General features: G+C 36.5%; 1 long non-coding RNA gene across 5 annotated transcripts in view; it reads right to left on the bottom strand.

The window, feature by feature from the left end:
* LOC144322009 (uncharacterized) overlaps positions 1-18,766 on the bottom strand; it is a 103,703-nt gene that overhangs the window by 66,835 nt on the left and 18,102 nt on the right. For all 5 annotated transcript variants that reach the window (XR_013387570.1, XR_013387572.1, XR_013387571.1 and 2 more), the window contains one exon: positions 92-216. This is a non-coding gene — a long non-coding RNA (uncharacterized LOC144322009). The remainder of the gene's footprint in view (positions 1-91; positions 217-18,766) is intronic.

Raw genomic sequence — 18,766 nt, 5'->3', positions numbered from 1 at the left:
TCCAGTGCTCATCCTCTGGGGGATGTCTCCCACACTTGCCTGGGTCTACATGGGGAGTTTGGCCACATTCTGTGTTCTCAACACTACTTACCTAGAAAGCTTGAATGAAGCCACGTCCTTGAATTTGATCCCATGTGCCACTTGAGTTTCTTCTAAAACTGTTCAGACCTGGGTGGGAGAGAATGGTGAGCTACATCAAGGGTCTCCTGGGGCCTCCTAAAAGAAATACCAAAAATTTGGGTTGGCTAATTCTTTTTTTTAACTCTTGTTTTAAGCCAAGAATCAATGTTCAGGGTACAATATGATTTTCTTGTTTAACAAATAAAGGTAATCTATGTTAAAAACAAACCATAGTATTTTTGCCAATATTTAGTTTTAGTTTTCTTTTGACAAAGCAGTGAGCTGTTCTTCATCTTTGTTCTCCTGTAATTCAGCCTTTTTTGGGTAGTCATGTGCTCTTAGGCCTTGGTAACAAAGTGATCTTGTTTGAATGTTGACATTTTCTTTTTAGCAAGCATATCTGAGCATATTTACAAAGTCAGCTCATAGCCACAGCTGAAGTCACTTGGGACCAGTAATCAACATTGTTTGACAGGATCAAGTCTCATGTGTGGGTTTAGAATATGCCTACGTGTGAAAAGAAAGAAAAAAAAATGCAGAAGACATCCATACCGAAATGATTACATCTCAAAGCATTCCTTGCTAAACAGAGTCTCACATCTTTGCTATTCAGAGGGAAAGGAAAGAGAGAATCCCAAGAAAGCTTAAACCCAGTGCTGAGCCCAACAGGGGGCTAGCGATTATGAGCAGAAATCATGACCTGAGCCAAAACCAAGAGTCTGACGCTCAATCAAGTGAGCCACCCAGGTGCCCCATGACTTAATGTCTTTAAAAAAAAACAATTTAAAAGATAGGCAGAGGTCCCGAATAGACATTTTTCCAAAGAACACAATACAGATGGCCAACAGGGACATGAAGGATGCTAAATATTCGTAATTATCAGAGAAATGCAAATTAAAACCACAATGAGATATCACCTCCTACCTGTTAAATTTGCTATTTTTCTTAATAACTAGTGTTGGTGAGACTATGGAGTAAGAGGAACCCTCCTGTGCTTCTGGTGGGCATGTAATTTGGTGTAGCCACTATGGAAAACCAGTATGGAGGCTTCTCAAAAAATTAAAAGTAGCACTATTATATCCACTGATTCTACTTTAGGATGTTTATCAAGCAAATGAAAACACTAATATGAACACCTTTTTGCAACTGTATGTCCCTTGTAGCTTTATTTTCAGTAGACAAGATCCTGAGGCAACGAGTGTCTGTTGGTGAATGAATGGATAAAGAAGTTGTGCTATGTATATACTGTGTATGTGTATTATGTGGAATATCAATCATAAAAAAGAATGAAATCTTAGTATTTATGACAACTTGGATGGACCTAGAGGGCATCATGCTAAATGAATTAAATCTGAGAGACGAAGACAAATACTGTATGATTTCACTTACGTGTGGGCTCTAAAAAACAACCGAGGAATAAAAACAGAAACAGACTCACAGATACAAGAAACCATAGTTACCAGATCGGGGAGCTTGTATGGGCTCGGTGAAATAGGTGAATGGCACTGGGAGTAACAAACTTTCTGTTAAAATTAAGTCCAGGCGTCTGCCTGGGCAGCGCCTGAGCCCTTCCGCTCAGGGCGTGATTCTGGGTCTGGGGATGAGTCCCCCATTGAGCTCCCCCGGGGGAGCCTGCTTCTCACTCTATGTCTCTGCCTCCCTCTCTCTCTCTCTCTCTCTCTCTCTCTCTGTCTCTCATGAATAAATAAATAGAATCTTTTTAAAAAAATAAATAAATGAAAAGTAAGTCATGGGAATGTAATGTACAGCATAGGGAATACAGTCAATTATATTGTGATAACTTTGTATGGCGACAGATCGTAACTAGACTTCTTGTGGAGGTGATTTCATAGTGTAAAAAAATATTGAATGACTGGGACGTACATGTAAAACTAATAGGATATCGTTTGTCAACTGTACTTCAAAAAATTATCCCTTTGAATGGTTTTTATTTTGATTTTCGTTGGATCTGTTATTAATGTGGTGACCCTTGGTTTTATATTTCTTTGCATTTTCCTAATGCATTTTACCCATTTTCTGAGTTACTTCCTTTTAAATGTAAATATAACAGCATGAACCATACTTGGATTCTGGATTTCAATCAAGTATCTTAGGTTTTTCTTTCAAATATTTAAGGTCACTCATATTATATAATATGCTTATAAATTTTTATTTTGTTTTCTTTTTGGGGGATACTTTTTGATTGATTTCTTTTTTTCTCATAATTTTCTGTGACACATTGACATTTTTCTCTCTCCACCCTAGCCACTCTTTAATTGTATTGTTTTATTTATGTCTTTAAAAAATGAACACCATCTTTGTACAGTTAATGCTCTAAGTAGTGAAATAATGGCAGTTAATTTTCTAATTAAACTCTTTTTAGAGCAATTTTAGCATTATCTCAAACTTGAAAGGAAGTACAGAGAGTTCTCTCTACTCCCTCTCCTTATATACATACAACCTTCGCGATTACCAGCATCCCTCACCAGACTGGTACATTTGTTACAGTCAGTGAACCTACACTGGCATGTAATTACCACCCAAAGTCTGTAGTAGTTTGTATGGGACTCTCGATATTGTACATCTTAGGAGTTTTGACAAATGTATCAATTATCGTAGTAACACACTGAATGATTTTTTTATTCTTCTGCTAACCAGTGAACTCTACTGTCTCCGAACTTTTGCCTTTTCCAGAATGTCATAGAGTTGTGATCATACACCTTGAAAAGCTTTTCCGGTTGGTTCTCTTCACACAGTAATAAGCATTTAAGTTTCCTCCACGTCTTTTCATAGCTTGATAGCTCATTTCTCTTTAGCACTGAAAAATACACTATTGTCTGGATGTATCTTAGTTTATTTACCCATTTACCTCCTGAAGGACATCCTGGTTGCTTCCAGGTTTTGGCAATTAAGAATAACACTGCTGTAAATACGTGAGGGCAGGTTTTTGTGTGGATGTAAGGTTTCAGTTCATTTGGGTAAATTCCAAAGAGCATTACTACTAAATCATATGGTAAACATGTGCCTAGTGTTCTAAGAAACCACCAAAATGGTTTCACAGTCTTCCAGAGTGGCTGTACAATTTTGCAGTCCCACCAGGAATGAATGAGAGTCTCTATTGCTCCCTATCCTTGCCAGCATTGGGTGTTGTCATTGTTTTGGATTTTGGCCAGTTTAACAGGTATGTAGAGTGGTATCTCATTGTTTTTGAAATTTGTAATTTCCTAACAACATATGATGAAAAACATATTTTCATATGTTCATTTGGCATCTGTATATCTTCTTTGGTGTCTGTTCAGGTCTTTTGCCTCCTTTTTAAATTTTTGTTGTTGATGAGTTTTAAGAATCTTCGTATATTTTGTATAACAATCCTTTATCATATATGCCTCTAAAGATATTTTCTGTCATTCTATAGCCTCTCTTCACATTCTCTTGATACCATATTTAATGGAGCAGAAGTTTTTGATGAAATCTGTATTATTAGACATTTCTTTCATGGATTGTGCCTTTGGTGTTGTGTCTAGAAAGTTATAGCCATCCCCAAGGCCGCCAAGATCTTCTTCTATGGTAGCTCCCAGGAGTTTTATTGTTTTTTCATTTTATGTAGAGGTGCCTGATGCATTTTGAGTCATTTTTTGTAAATGGTGTAAGGTCTGTGTATGGATTCATTTCTTTGCACATGTATGTCCATTTGGCCCACCACTGTTTGTTGAAGAGTCTGCCTTTGCCCCATTGCATTGCATTTGCTCCTTTCTTAAAGAAAAATTGACTATTATTTATGTGGGTCTACTTCTAGGCTCTCGATTCTCTTCATTGATTTGTTTTTCCCTTCTTTCACCAGTACACGCTGGAGTGCAAGAGGTGAGTAAAAGACATAATAAAAAAATAAGTGAAAATGAAAAATTGTATGAGAAAGTAAACTACTTCAAGACTAACTGTAGAGCTATACAACCAAGACAATGTCACTTTATACTAAGTCTTAAAGTCAGGTAGTGTCAGTCCTCCAATCTTGTGCTTCTCCTTCAATATTGTGTTCACTCTTGTGGGTCTTATGCCTCTACCTAGAAACTTTAGAATTAGTTTCTCATTATCCACAAAATAACTTGATAGGGTTTTGATTGGGATTGAGTTGAATCTTCAAATCTAGTGGGAAAGAACCAACTACTTTGACCATATTGAGTCTACACATGAACATGGAATGTCTTTCTATGTAGTTCTTCTTTGACATTTTTCATCTGCATCGTCCTCATAGATGTCTTAGACATATTTTGTTGTATGTATACCTAAGTACTTCATTTGGGGGTTTGCTAAGTAAATGGTAATGTATTTTTAACATCAAATTCCATTTGTTCATTGTGTTATATAGGAAAGCAATTGACTTCTGTATATTAACCTTGTAGCTTACAATCTTGCCATAGTAACTTAATAGTTACAGGAGATATCATATTGATTCTTTTCAGTTTCTCTACATAGACTATACTTAGTCATATACTACTAAAGACAGTTTTATTTTTTTTTCCAGTATGTATACCTTTTGTACACTCTTCTTGTCTTACTAAATGAGCCAGGACTTACAGTACAAGGTTGAAAAGCAGTGCTGAGAGGGAACATCCTCACTTTGTTACTGATATTAGCAGGAGAGCTTTGAGTTTTTCATCATTAAGTACAGTGCTAGCTGTAGGTTATTTTGCTCTGTATCAAGTTGAAGGAATTCCCTTCTAATCCTTGTTCACAGAGAGTTTTTATCATGAATGGGTGTTTGATTTTGTCAAATGACTTTTCTGCATGTATTGATAGGATCATGTGGTTTTCTTTTCTTCTTCAGCCTGTTGATGAGTTGGATTATGTTAACTGATTTTGTAGTGTAAAAGCAGCCTTGCATACCTAGGATAAATCCTTCTTGATTGTGGTGTGTAATTGTCTTTTATTTGTTGTTGGATTCAATTTACAATTTTTTTTGTTAGAGATTTTTACATTTATGTTCAAGAGAGTGGTCTGTAGCTTTTTGTTTTGTTTTTGTCTTGTAATGCTTGTTGGATTTTGTACTAGGATAATGTTGGTCTCATAGAATGAGTTATGAAGCATTCCTTATGCTTCTGTCTTCTAAGAGAGATTGTAGAGGATAGCTATAATTCACTTGAAAAAATAGATATAGGCCTATTCAGATTGTCTGTTTCTTCTCACAAGTTTTTTTGCATTCAAGGAATTGGTCCATTTTGTTTATGTTACCAAATTTGTGGGCATACAGTTGTCCATAGTATTTCTTTATTACCTTATTAATCTCCATGGATCTGTAGTGATGTCCCTTCTTTCTGATTTTAGAAATTTATGTCAGTTCTTTTTGTCTTAGTCTGGTTATAGGCCTATTAATTGCATTGATCTTTTCAGAGAACCAGCTTTGGTTTCATTGGTTTTTCTCTCTTGGTTTGCAATTTTCAATTTCATTAAATTCTGTCTTACTATTTTTTCTGTTTAGTTTGCATTTAATTTGTGCTTCTTTTATTTTCCTCCAATGGAAACTTAGATTATTAATATTAGACATTTCTTCTTTCCTAATATTTTCATTTAATATATAAATATTGAATTTTAAAAATATTTATATATTAAATTTTATTTATAAAATTTATAAATTTTCCTCTAATACTGTTTTCACTCCATCTCAGCAATTTTTGTTAAGTTCTATTTTATTTCCATTTAGTTCAAAATATTTTTAAAATTTTTCTTGAGAATTCTTCATGGACTATGTGTTATTCAGAAGCATGTTGTTTAATTTTGAAGCATTTAGGATTTTCCAACTATCTTTCCATTGATTTTTTTTAAAAATATTTTATTTATTTATTTGCAAGAAAGAGAAAAAAGGGGGAGAGAGAGTGCACAGAGGGAGAGGGAGCAGACTCATCACTGAACAGAGAGCCCAACACCGGACTCAATCCCAAGACACTGAGATCATGACCGGAGCTGAAGACAAACATTCAACTAACTGAACCACCAAAGCACCCCTCCATTATTGATTTCTAATTTAATCCTACTGTGGTCTGAGGACAGACATTTGATGATTTCTATGCCTTTAAATTTATTAGGATATGTTGCATGGTCCAGTATATGGTCTGTGTTGGGGGATGTTCCATAGCAGCTTAAGAAAAATGCATATTCTGCTGTTGCTGAAGTAATCTAGAGAAGTAAATTATATCCATCTGATTGATGGTGCTTTAAATTCAACTGTGTTCTTACTAATATTCTGTCTGACTGGTTTGTCCATTTCTGATAGAGGAGTGTTAAAATACCGAATCAAAAGAGTAGATTCATTTATTTTTCCTTGGAATTTTTTTGCTCTGATATTGGGTGCATATGCTTTAATGACTGTTGTGCTTTCTTTGAATATTGACTCCTTTGTCATTATGGAATGTCATATTTATCCTTGTATCCCTGATAACTTTCCTTGAAAGTTCTGAAATCTGTTCTGAAATAGTACAATTACTCCTGCTTTCTTTTCATTAGTGTATTAGAGTTTTCTCTGGGAACACAGATTAGGAGATGAATGGATAGATGGATGAGAAGTTTTACTCTAGGGACAGGCTCACATGATGATTATGGAATTTGAGAAATCTCATGATCTGCTGTCTAGAAGTGAGATACCCAAGGAAGCCAGTGGTGTAATTGAGTCTGAGATAAGGGACTAAGAACCATGAAAGCAGAAGAAGATGGATGTCTCAGCTCAAGCAGAGAGCTGATGAATTAACCTTTCCTCCCTCTACCTTTTTATTCTATTCAGGCCCTCAATAGGTTGGATGATACCTGCCCACATTGTGGGGAGCCATCTGCTTTACTCAGTTCACCAGTTCAAATGCTCATCTTTTCTATAAACAATGTCACAGACACTCACAGAAATGTTTTGCCAACTATCTAGGCATCCTTTTATTCAGTCAAGTTGACATATAAAATTAATGATCTTAATTAGTGTTAGCATGTGTCTATACTTACTTTTAATCCCTGTGTCTATATTTTCCAGTTTTTCCTCTTTTCAGATTTGAAGTTCTCCATTATATACTCAAGCTCAGAGAGTCATTCCTCAACTGTGTCTAGTCTGCTATGAGCCCACTCAAAGTTCTACTAATTTTGATTGCTAGCAGGTTTTTTTGAATTTCCATTTTTCTTTTTATATTATCCATCTGTTCTTACATCTTTTCTACTTGTTCCATTAAAGCCATTTGTATATTAATCACAATTTTAAAAAGTTCCTTGATAATGCCAACATACCTGTAGTATCTGTCTCTGGTTCTGATGCTTTTATAGTCTCTTCAAACTGTGTTTTTGCCTTTTGGTATGACTTGTAATTTTTTTGTGAGAAGTAGACATGAGGTACTAGTGAAAAGGAACTACATTAGTAATGTAGTGAGAAGGTATGGGGAAGAGGATGCTTTCTGTAGTTCTGGGATTAGGTTTTCATTTCCCGGCAAAACCATGCTCTTAACTGTTTTTGTTTCCTGGACCATGCTCCTCACCTTTGCTTTTCATTTCCTTCTGCACTCCCGTTAGGTGGAACCAGACAGCCAGTGGGGGCTGGTTTGGATATTTTCCTTCCTCCAGGTTGTTGACACTCTGGTAGGATAAATTCTGTTGAGGTAACAGAGTGCTCTGGCATATTTCAACATGCATCCTTTTTCTGCCCTCCTGCCAAAAGCAAAACTGGATTTTCTCTGACATTCACCATGACAATCTGGTAGATTTCCCAGAGTTAGAACTTTAAAAAGTGGGGGATCCTCCATAACTGGTTCCCCTGGAGTTTTTATCTCTAAGGCTTGTCCATACTGAAGCTCCAGCAATTCATCAATTACATGTCACATTTCCCTTCTCTGGTATTGTTTTCCTTGAAAGTTTCTACTCCAATTTGGGATTTTCTATATCCTCCTTTCTGTCTTCCCACTCTGTGGTGGTAGTTTGCCCTGTGATTTACCTTCTCTCATGCATCTAAGAAGCATTTTTGATATATCTATTTATAAACATTTCTGCTAGTTGTTAGAATAGAGTAGCAACATCTGAGCTCCTTTCCTGCTGGATGGGAAACCAGAAATCCCTGACAAGTGACCCTTTTCTTTGTAAATTAAAGAATTGGCACATTCAGACTTCCCTCCACCTCCTTTTACATATAGTTTGTTTGTTTTTTTCATTGAATTATTGTTTTAGTTATGATGGTTATTTTTCTTGACTGGAAGGAATTAGTTTGAAAATATATTTGCCTTGTTTTTGTTTTGACATTTTTATTCTATTTATTTAAACAACAACAAGCAGTTCACCCATAACCTCCCTCCTGACCAACCCTCAGCCACCAAGGAGAAGGGAAGGAGCCTCATAAGAAATATGAACTAAACAATGAGCAACTCAAATCATCATTAAAAAAAATTACCTACTGCTGATGACAGCTGAGATAGAACCAGGTGTTGATTTTTTTCTGATTTTTTTTTTAAATCCCTCTTGGACAAGTACTTCTTCTTGAGCTGAGTAAAAGGAGAGATGGCTGCACCCAGAAGATCACTTGGCCAATGCCCACAGCACATTTCACAGCTCCGTTTCAGAGAAAGGGACTTGAGCTGTTTCTGTTCCCACAAAGCTGCTCCGAGGGTAGTCAGCCAGCCTCAAGTGCCATGCTGGAGGTCCTGGGTGGGCTGCCTACCTTCCACGCAGAAGCCTTCCTCCAGGCACTGACCAGGCCTCCTTCAGAAGGGTTCTAGGTCTTTGAGACTCAGTCTGAGCTTTGAATGTGCAGGCTACTTCTCCAGCTGCCTGGTGAAGTACGTTTCTCCCTAGTATTGGCTTTAGGTGTGTCCGTTTCATTTCCTTTAATTCATTCTCTCTGTGGCTAAAATTCCTTATAGTTTTTTGTGGTTCCTGAGTTAAAGAGTGAGCATGTATTTTTTCACTCTATGGCTTTTTCAGAATTTGCTTTGTATTTGTCATTGTATTTGGCTTCAGTGGAAAATGGTCTCTAAACCCACTCCTCCATTACCAGCCTTTCCAGAAGTTCTCAATTTCATCTTTAAAAACATGTTGCAGGGATCCCTGGGTGGCGCAGCGGTTTGGCGCCTGCCTTTGGCCCAGGGCGCGATCCTGGAGACCTGGGATCGAATCCCACGTCGGGCTCCCGGTGCATGGAGCCTGCTTCTCCCTCTGCCTGTGTCTCTGCGCCTCTCTCTCTCTCTCTGTGACTATCATAAATAAATAAAAATTTAAAAAAATAAAAATAAATAAAAAAATAAAAACATGTTGCAGGACAGCCAGGATGGCTTAGCTAAGGTTTAGCGCCGCCTTCAGCCCAGGGGGTGATCCTGGAGACCCGGGATGGAGGCCTGTGTCAGGCTCCCTGCATGGAGCCTGCTTCTCCCTCAGCCTATATCTCTGCCTCTCTCTTTTTTTCTCTCTCTCTCTGTCTCTCTGTGTCTCTCATGAATAAATAAATAAAATCTTAAAGAAAATGTTGCAGAAGAAACTTTGCTTTCATTAACACCATTTCATTTTTATCACCCTGAAAAAGATGGGTGTAATATGAAAGGATATTAGTATGAAGGCTAGTTGCAAATATCTAGAAGTGGGTATCTCCTATAGTGGGTCCTTTTTTGATAAGTGTGTATTGTCTATTGCCATTGGAGTGTACATAACTACAGATTAGGAAGGTGCACTCTAAAATCTGTGCTTACTGTCCAAGCAAGTACTACATAAAACAGGTGAATTAAGACATATACCCTGACAGCCTGTTCACTGAACCTTTATAATCCATGTATTTTAATTAACTAGCTTCTTTGGCTCACAGAAAGGTTTCACTGAATAAATTCTTTTTTTTTCTTTACCCTTTTCTTTTTCTTTTATAAAATCAAATTTACCTAAACACTCCATTTAATGACTGTTAATTAAAAGTAAACAAGTACTTTCTAATTCCCTCTGGAATTTTAAATAGATTATCCAGAACACCATTTCTCCAAAATAGCTTACTAACCTTTAGAGGTTTTGTTGGGTTTTTTTTGTTTTTTTTTTTTTTTTGTAACCTTTAGAGTTTTGTGTGAAAGACACTCAAGTGGAGGTGCCCAGGTGGCTCAGTCAGTTAGGTGTCTGCCTTTGGCTCAGGTCATGATCCCAGAGTCCTGGGATTGAACCCTGCATCAGGTTCCCTGCTCAGTGAGGAGTCCACTTCTCCTTCTGACCCTCCCATTTCTTGTGCTCTCACTCACTTTCTCTCTCTCAAATAAATAGACAAAATCTGGAGGGAAAGAAGGATACCCAACTAGCTGCTTTATAAGCTTGTTGGAATTTTAAGATTATGAATTCTTTGCATAGCGTTTCATCTTTTAGGGCATATTTATATGCATAATCTTGGACTATCCTAGTTGTTTCATTATTTATAGAAAGTTAGAATAACAGTAGGTAGTCTATGCTTGCTTTCTCTTGAAGAATGAATGACTTCTCTAACATTTTATGTTAATGTTACTTTTTAGTTCTCTCATTCTCTTCCATGTTTTCTGGGAAGCATGTGGTGGTAGGATGACTATGCATCTATGACCTCTGCCTCCTGTTGGTTATGTTACCTTATATAGAAAAAGGATATTTTGAAGATGCATTGAAGGCTAAAAATTGTTTGATTTTAAAATAAAGAGATTATTCTGGATTATGTGTACTTTTGGCTCAATTTAATCATCACATGGACTTTTAAAAGCAAAAGAGGGAAGTAAGGGGGAAAAAGGCCAGAGAGATTGGAGGGGTAAGGGGAATTCATTATGTCATCGTGGCTTTGGTGATGGATGGGCCAGATAGGAAGGAATGCAGGTAGCATCTAGGAGCAGACAGCAGACCCTGGCTGACAGCCAGCAAGAAAATGGGGACCTCAGACCTACAAGACCTCCAAAAAAGAACCTAACCTACCTGACATTATAGATTTGTGAGGCCCAGAACAGAGGATCAGGCCAGTCCCAACCAAACTTCTGATCTCCAGAAGATAGGGGATAATAAATCTTAGGCAGGATATGAAGATAATAAATGGGTTACTTGTTTTTCTGTCATTTGTTACAGCAGCAATAGGAAACCAAAACAGGTGCCATTCACACTCCAGAAACTTGGAATTTATGCCGGAGGACAAAGTGGGAAGGAGGTGGTGTGAAGAACTAATTGGCAATGTTAGTCCCTCTCAAAGAGAAGCATGCCCCCCACATTCATGTAAGGACCTTTCTGGGGTTGAGGTTCTATGCCAGGCAAACAGGAAGCCCAATGCACATCTCCCTTTGGGAGCAGAATAACTTGAAGTGGAAAAGGCAAGGTCCAGGCATAGCAATCAGTGAGGCCATGGGGAGAGCCTTTGTCCACAATAGGCAAACACAGAGGGGAAAAAAAAATTGGGGCCTTTGAAAATCTAGAGAAACCACTTTTGGAAAAAAAAATAATCCTTTTAATTTGATTCATTTCCTCACAAGTCAATAAAGTGCACATGCATTTAGGAGAATAAATTAGAAGGAAGAAATCACCTGCAATCACAAAAGATTCCCTGGATAATAAAAATTGACTGCAAATTTTAAAAAGTGATGAGTGTGGTGAATAGCTTGCAGGAGGGAAGGAAAATGAATTCATGCAGTAAAAAGGCAACCTGGCTTACAAAAGCCACAGAAGGAAAAGGGAATAAAATACAGAGAAAAGATAGGAAAGATCAAGAAAGTGCGTCTGTGTAATAAATGTACCATTTGGCTTGAAGTACTAAAGAAAAACTAGAAAATTTTATTGGTTAAAAAAATTAAAAGGCCTGAATATACATACTGCATGGATTTAACAATAACTAGAAAAAATAATGAAGAAAGGTCAAGAAATATGATGCATATGTTTGGAGATTGAAAATGATTCTGTGCACATCTGAGGAGAAGGGGAAGTTATATCCAAAGAAAGGAAAGTACAAGGCTTCAGAATTTTCTTCTGCAACACCAAACACTAAAAGCCAATAGACGATTAGAGTATTGGAAGTGGCTTTTTTTTTTTTCCTAATTAAAATGTAATGCTTTGGAGAGAGAAAGCATTTGCAGTGGGGGTCAAGAGAACCATGAGAAAAAGAGATGGAAGGAATCACCTATTGCCAAAGTCTCAGAGACTACTATCCTTCTGAATATTTTCAATAAAATTCCCTTAGGCAGTAAGATTTGTTAAAATGTTCAATGAATATTTAAGGTCACGAGGAAGGAAATAAATCCGGTCATCATCCCACCACTCAGGGACAACTACCAATAACACTCTATTTGGGAAGTTACTTATATGTTTCTTCACAATAATTGAACTCACACAGTGCAGACTTTATTGTACTTGGATTTTTTCTGATTTAAAACTATGTTCTGCGAACTTTCCAAGTTAGTGTCAGGCTACACCTGCCCCTCAGCTTCAAATCCAGCATCCTACTTAGCAACCTGCTTTACAAAACAGGTCACAATCTGTGTAAACCACCTTTCTTTTTCTTTCTTTTTTTTTTTTTTTTACCTCCACTGCTAGGGAGACTCCTATCTAGTCTCTTTACTTGTTATGCTTCTCTTTAATTAACACTCCACTCAAAAAAGATATACTTGTTTAATAACTTAAACTGCCCCATGTTTAAAATCAATTTAAAACAGATTAGAAACACATGTACTAAGAAACAATTCTAAATCCCTTACTTTTAAAACTTTCTAAAGCCTTTAAAGCTGTGAATGTAAAGGTCCCTGGCCACCTTATTCAACCTTTTAACATCACGACTCCCTCTTTGTGGGGTGTGCTTCAGTCCTGCAACATCTCATTAGCTTGCAAACTGTGCTAAGTTCTGGCTCCTCCTAGATTCCTTAGACATGCTGTTCCCACTGCCTGAACTGCTGTTCCTGCCACTCCTGTGACTGCATCTTTCTCATAAGGCCTTAACTTTGCTAAGAAAAGCTTTTGGACTTGCTGATGCTTGAGATCTGCAGCTTTGCTTTTACCCGCCATTACATCAGAATTTGTGATTCGATGTTTGTTTACTATCTTGTCTCTTCTATATTATATAAGCTCCATGTATATTTTATTTATTTATGCATAATCAGCCCCTGCTGCAGTATTTAATTTTACTGAGTGCTCAAAAGAATCCCTTTTGAAAAAAACTTGCCCTTTTTTTTTCATATTACAGAGGCTTCAAAAATGTGATCTTTTTCTTTGCTGCTGTGTATTTCAACACAGGAATAAAAAACAACATATCTCATCATTCATTATTATTAAATACTTAGTCTTTTGCAAAGCTTTGCATAAACATGCTAATGTATTGAAACATTCTTTTTTTTTAAACTTTTTAACATTTTATTGTGGAAAACACAGTTAATAGGAGATGTACCCTCTTAAAGTTTTAAGTGTGCAGTACAGTATTGTTGACTCTTCATACAGTGTTGCTCTTCAGATCTCTAGGAATTAACTAAATTTAGCTGAAAATGTATGCCTGTTAACCAGCTACTGCCCGTTTCTTCTTTCCCCTCAACAACACCTGGCAACCACTTCAGTGAGCCTATTTTCAATACCTCCTAGAAGGAGGATTGTGCAGGACTTGACCTTCTGTGTCTGGCCTGTATGCCTTAGCAGAGTATCCTTGAGGTTTATCATATTGTGGCATAATTTTTTTTTTCTTGAGAGGCAGAATAGTATCCCATTGTATATATATGCCATGCCACATTTTCTCTGATGTTTCTTATACCACATTTTATCTGTTGTGTACACTCAGGTGATTTTCACATCTTGGTTATTATGAATAGTGTTGCAGTTAATATGGGAGTGCTCATGTCTCTTCAAGGCACTAATCTGTGTTCCTTCAGATAAATACACAGAAGTGGGACTGTTGGGTCAGTCATATGGGAGTTCTGAATTTTTTATTTTTTGAGAAAAACTTCCATGCGCCATTCTGCATACCTATGAAAAGTGTGTGGGATTCCACTTTGTCCACATCCCTACCAATGTTAGCCATCTTAAGAGGTGCAAGATGAAACCTCATTGTGGTTGTGATTTATGTTTCCCTGATGGTTAATGGTGTTGAGCATTTTTCATAGAACTTTTGGCCATTTATAGGTCTTTTTTTGAAGAACGGTTTCTTCAGGTCTTTTGCACATTTTTAAATGAGGTTATTAGTTTTCTGCTATTCAGTTGTAGGAATTCCTTATATATTTTGGAGATTAATCTCTTACAAGATGAATGATTTGCAAATACATTTCTTTCATTCTCTAACTTGCTTTTTCACTATTTTGTTTCCCTTGCTATACAGAACTTTTTAGTTAGTAGTCCCACTTGTCTAATTTTGCCTTTGTTGTCTGATTTTGTTTTGTTTTTTTTCTTTTGTTGTTTTGGTGTCCTCTACTTGAAAGCACTGGCAAGACCACTGTCATGAGTCTCCTCCATTATGTTGATTTTTCAAGATTTTAACAGTTCCAGGTCATATGTTTAAGTCTTTAATCCATTTTGAATTGACTTTTGTATAAAAGCTTCATTCTTTTGCTGGTGGCTGTCTGATTTTCCCAGCACTATTTTGTCAAAGAGACTGTTCTTCCCTCATTGTGCATTTTTGGCACCCTTGTCAGAGCTCTGTTGACCATATATGCTTAGATTTATGTCTGGGCTCTCTTTTGCGGTCCATTGGTCTTTGTATCTTTATGCCAGTTCCAAATCGTTTTGATTACTGTAGCTTTGTAATAGAATTTGGAAGCAGGAAATGTGATGGCTCTAGCTTTGTAACATATGTTGAAAGGAACTCTGATGTCTCTAGGTTTGTTCTCCTTTTTCCAGATTGATTTGGCTACTCATGGTTTTTCTTTTTGTGCCTTCCAGAATTTATTTTCCTGTTTTTGTGAAATATGGCATTAGGATTTTGATGGGGATTGTATTGAATCTGTAGATTATTTTCAATAGGAATATGAGTTCTTCCAATTCATAAACATGGGTTGTCTTTCCATTTGTGTCTTAATATTTTTGAAGATGTGGCTATGAAATTTATTACATTATAATATTTATAATGCATTTGGATTAAATTTGAAAATTATTTTCTGAATTCACATATTGCATCTAATTAACATATCAGGTTAACATATTGATTTTATTTTACTTCTATTTTAATCTTTCCTGGGTCTGAAAGTGCAATCCCATTCTCAGCCTGGTGTTGTTTCATTTTTGTTTTTCTTTTTATTTCCTTTACATTAACATACAGTGTTACATTAGTTTCACATGTACAATCTAGTGATTCAACAATTCTATACATTACTCTGCCCACCATAGTAAGTGACTCTTTAAATCCCCATCACATATTTCACTCATCCTCCCCCACCCACCTCCTCTCTGGTAACCACCAGTTTGTTCTCTGTAGTTAAGAATCTCTTCTTGGTCTGTCTCTCTCTCTTTATTCCCCTTTGCTTATTTATTTTGTTTCTTAAATTCCACATAAGAGTGAAATCATATGGTATTTGTCTTTATCTGACTGACTTAATTCACTTAACATTGTACTCTCTAGATCCATCCATGTTGTTGCAAATAGCAAGATGTCACTTTTTATGGGTAATATTCCATTGTGTATGTATATGACATCTTCTTTATCCATTCATCTGTTGATGGATACTTGGACTTCTTCCATAATTTGGCAATTTAGATAATGTGGCTATAAACATAGAGTGTACATATTCTTTTGAATCAGTGTTTTTGTATAGTTTGGGTCAATATCCTGTAGTACATTCCTGGATTGTAGAGAGGTTTTATTTTTAAGTTTTTGAGGAATCTCCATACAGTCCTCCACAATAACTGCAGCAGTTTTCATTCCCACTAACAGTTCACAAGTGTTTCCCTTTCTCCACATCCTCATCAACACTTGTTATTTCTTGTGTTGCTGGTTTTAGCCATTCTGACAGGTGTGAGGTGGGTATCTCATTGTATGATGTGCAATTCCCTGATAAGTAGTGATGCTGAACATCTTTTCATATATCTGTTGGCCATCTGGATGGATGACATCTTTGGAGAAATGTCTGTTAATTTCTTCTTCCCAATGTTTAATTGGATTTATTTATTTTTGGAGTGTTGAGTTGCGTAAGCACTTTATATATTTTGGATACTAACCCTTTCTTGGATACGTTTTTTGCAAATACCTTCCTCCACTCAGCAGGTTGTCTTTTAGTAGTAGTTTTGTTAATTGTTTTCCTTGCTGTGCTTTAGTTCATTTTTGCTTATATCTCCCTTGCCTCCAGAGACATATCTAGAAAAATGTTGCTATGACCAAAGTCAGAAAAATTACTGCCTGTGCTCTCTTCAAAGATTTTTAGGGTGTCAGGTCTGTCTTGTTTAATTTCACAAATCAATATTTTTGTAGTTGTCAGTCGGTAAGTCTTTGACCTCCTTGGTCAAGTTTGCTCCTAAGTATTTATTTACTAGAGCTATTGTAAATGTAATCATCTTCCTAATTTCCCTTTTAGACAATTCATTATTAGTGTATAAAAACATAACTTATTTTGGTATGTTGATTTTGTAACACTGCAACTTTATGGAATTTATTATTTCTCACAGTTTTTAGATAGAGTATCGAGGGTTTTCCATATGAAGATCATGTAATCTGCAAATGGACAATTTTACTTCTTCCACTGCAATTTGAGTATGCATTTTCCTTCTTTCTTTTGTTTTTCCTAATTTGTCTGGCTAGGACTTCCAGTACTATGTTGAATAGAAGTTATGGGACTGGGCATCTGAGCCTTGTTCCTGATCTGTGAGCAAATGTTTTAAGTTCTCATCATGAGTGCAATGTTAGTGGTAGGATATCTTATTATGTTGAGGTAGTTTTCATCTCTTCTGAGTTGGAGAGTTTTTATTATGAAAGGTGTTGGATTTTATCAAAATTCTTTTTTTTGCATCTCTTGAAATGACCATATTATTTCAGTCCTTCATTCTACTAATATGGAGTATCACATTAGATGATTTTTGTATGTTGAGCCATTTTTACATACTAGAGATAAATCCTGGTTGGCTGTGGTATATGATTCTTTTAGTCGGCTGTTGAATTTGATTTGCTATTATTTTGTTGAGGATTTTTGCATCTATATTCATCAAGGGCACTATCCTGTGTTTTTCTGTTCTTCTGGTATCTTTGTATGGATTTGGTCTCAGTTGCTGTTGGCCTCATAAAATGACATTGGAAGTGATAAATATTTTTGAAGAATTAGAGTAAAATTGATGTTAATTCCTCTTTGTTTGGTAAAATTTACCACTGAAGCCAGCTGGTCTTGGGTTAGTTGGTTTTTTTGTTCTTTGTTTTTAATTTGAGAGGTTTGGGTTCAATCTCCATGTTAGTTATAGATCTATTCAGACTTATGATGCCTTCATGGTTTAGTCTTTATGGGTTGTATGTTTCTTGGGATCTACCTACTAAGTTATCCTGTTGGCTGGCATATAATTATTCATAGTTGTCTTTTATGATCTTTTTTTATTTCTAAGGCATTTGTTATAATGTCCCTCCTTTTATTTCTGACTGGGAGTTTTCGCTTACCCTGGCTAATGGTTTCTCATGTATTCAAATGTTTTCAACTTAAAACACAGTTAAGAATTGTTTCTCTGGGTAAATATTTGAAAGTGGGAACTGTGTAAAAGTATATAAACATTAAATAGAGAAATAGGGTGTATTTCAGGATGGCAAATTTGGTTATGTTGAGTTACCAGTTTTGCCAAATGATTAATTAGCTGAACTATATTTTGCAAGAATTCCAGTAGGGACCCTGCATTACCAATTAAGATATGGAAAGCCACAAAACACTGTTGCTTCTCTCCTAGCAATGAGAATACAAGCTGGATAGGTGGGCAAGATACAGTTTGGTTTTTTAAAAAAAATCAGAGCTTAAGGCACAAAGATAACTAAATGAACTAAATTTTAAAAGCATTGGGCTCATCCAGGGGAGAAAGACCTATGGATATTTTAAGTGTTGTTGGAGCAGTGGGAAGAGAAGAAAACCACCACAGCCAAAGGAATAAGCCTGTTGAAATTTTAATTAACTTTTAATGGTCTTGGGGGCAGACAAGACGGATTACAGTACTAAGGATTCTCAGTCATAAAACAAACCTACATCTAGGCCTATTTCGTAAAGGCCTAAATGAGTGCATGGGAAAGGTATGTTGAAGCTTGTAAGGGAAAAGGAGAGTTGAGAAAATTCTTCTAAATCAATTAGGGGATTCACTGCTATGGCTTGCTGGAGGCAGGGTATAAGGCAGGGGAAACAGAAGTCTCCACTGACCAGGCCCTTCTGATGTTCACAAGTACCCAGCAGTGGCCTGCCAAAGGTTGAGATTAGGGCAAAAGAAGGAATAAAATCTCTCAAAGGTACCCTGGACTTTCACTGATGGGGAAGGCAGTATGTTCCGAATGCTGGAGGCAGAGGAACAGGTTGAGCAAAGTCTTTAAAAACCTAGAAAGCCGGTAAGGACTGGAGAGGAAAAAAGAAACTCCTTGGTGAACCACAAAGCTGTCAACCAGGTTGTAAAACAGAGAAAAAACTGGCATTTAGGATGTAAAACATTAAGAGATATCTAAAATCTGGCTAATGCCCAGATTGCAAGCATCGTTAAAGTGAAAATTTTAGTTTCACCTTCAAACCATTTGAGGTCATACTAAATTTATCTAAAACTA

Source organism: Canis aureus, chromosome 10 (genome assembly GCF_053574225.1).
Source record: "Canis aureus isolate CA01 chromosome 10, VMU_Caureus_v.1.0, whole genome shotgun sequence".
NCBI lineage: Eukaryota > Metazoa > Chordata > Mammalia > Carnivora > Canidae > Canis > Canis aureus.
Note: the sequence above shows the minus strand (reverse complement) of the source record. Positions and strands in the feature narration are given on the sequence as shown.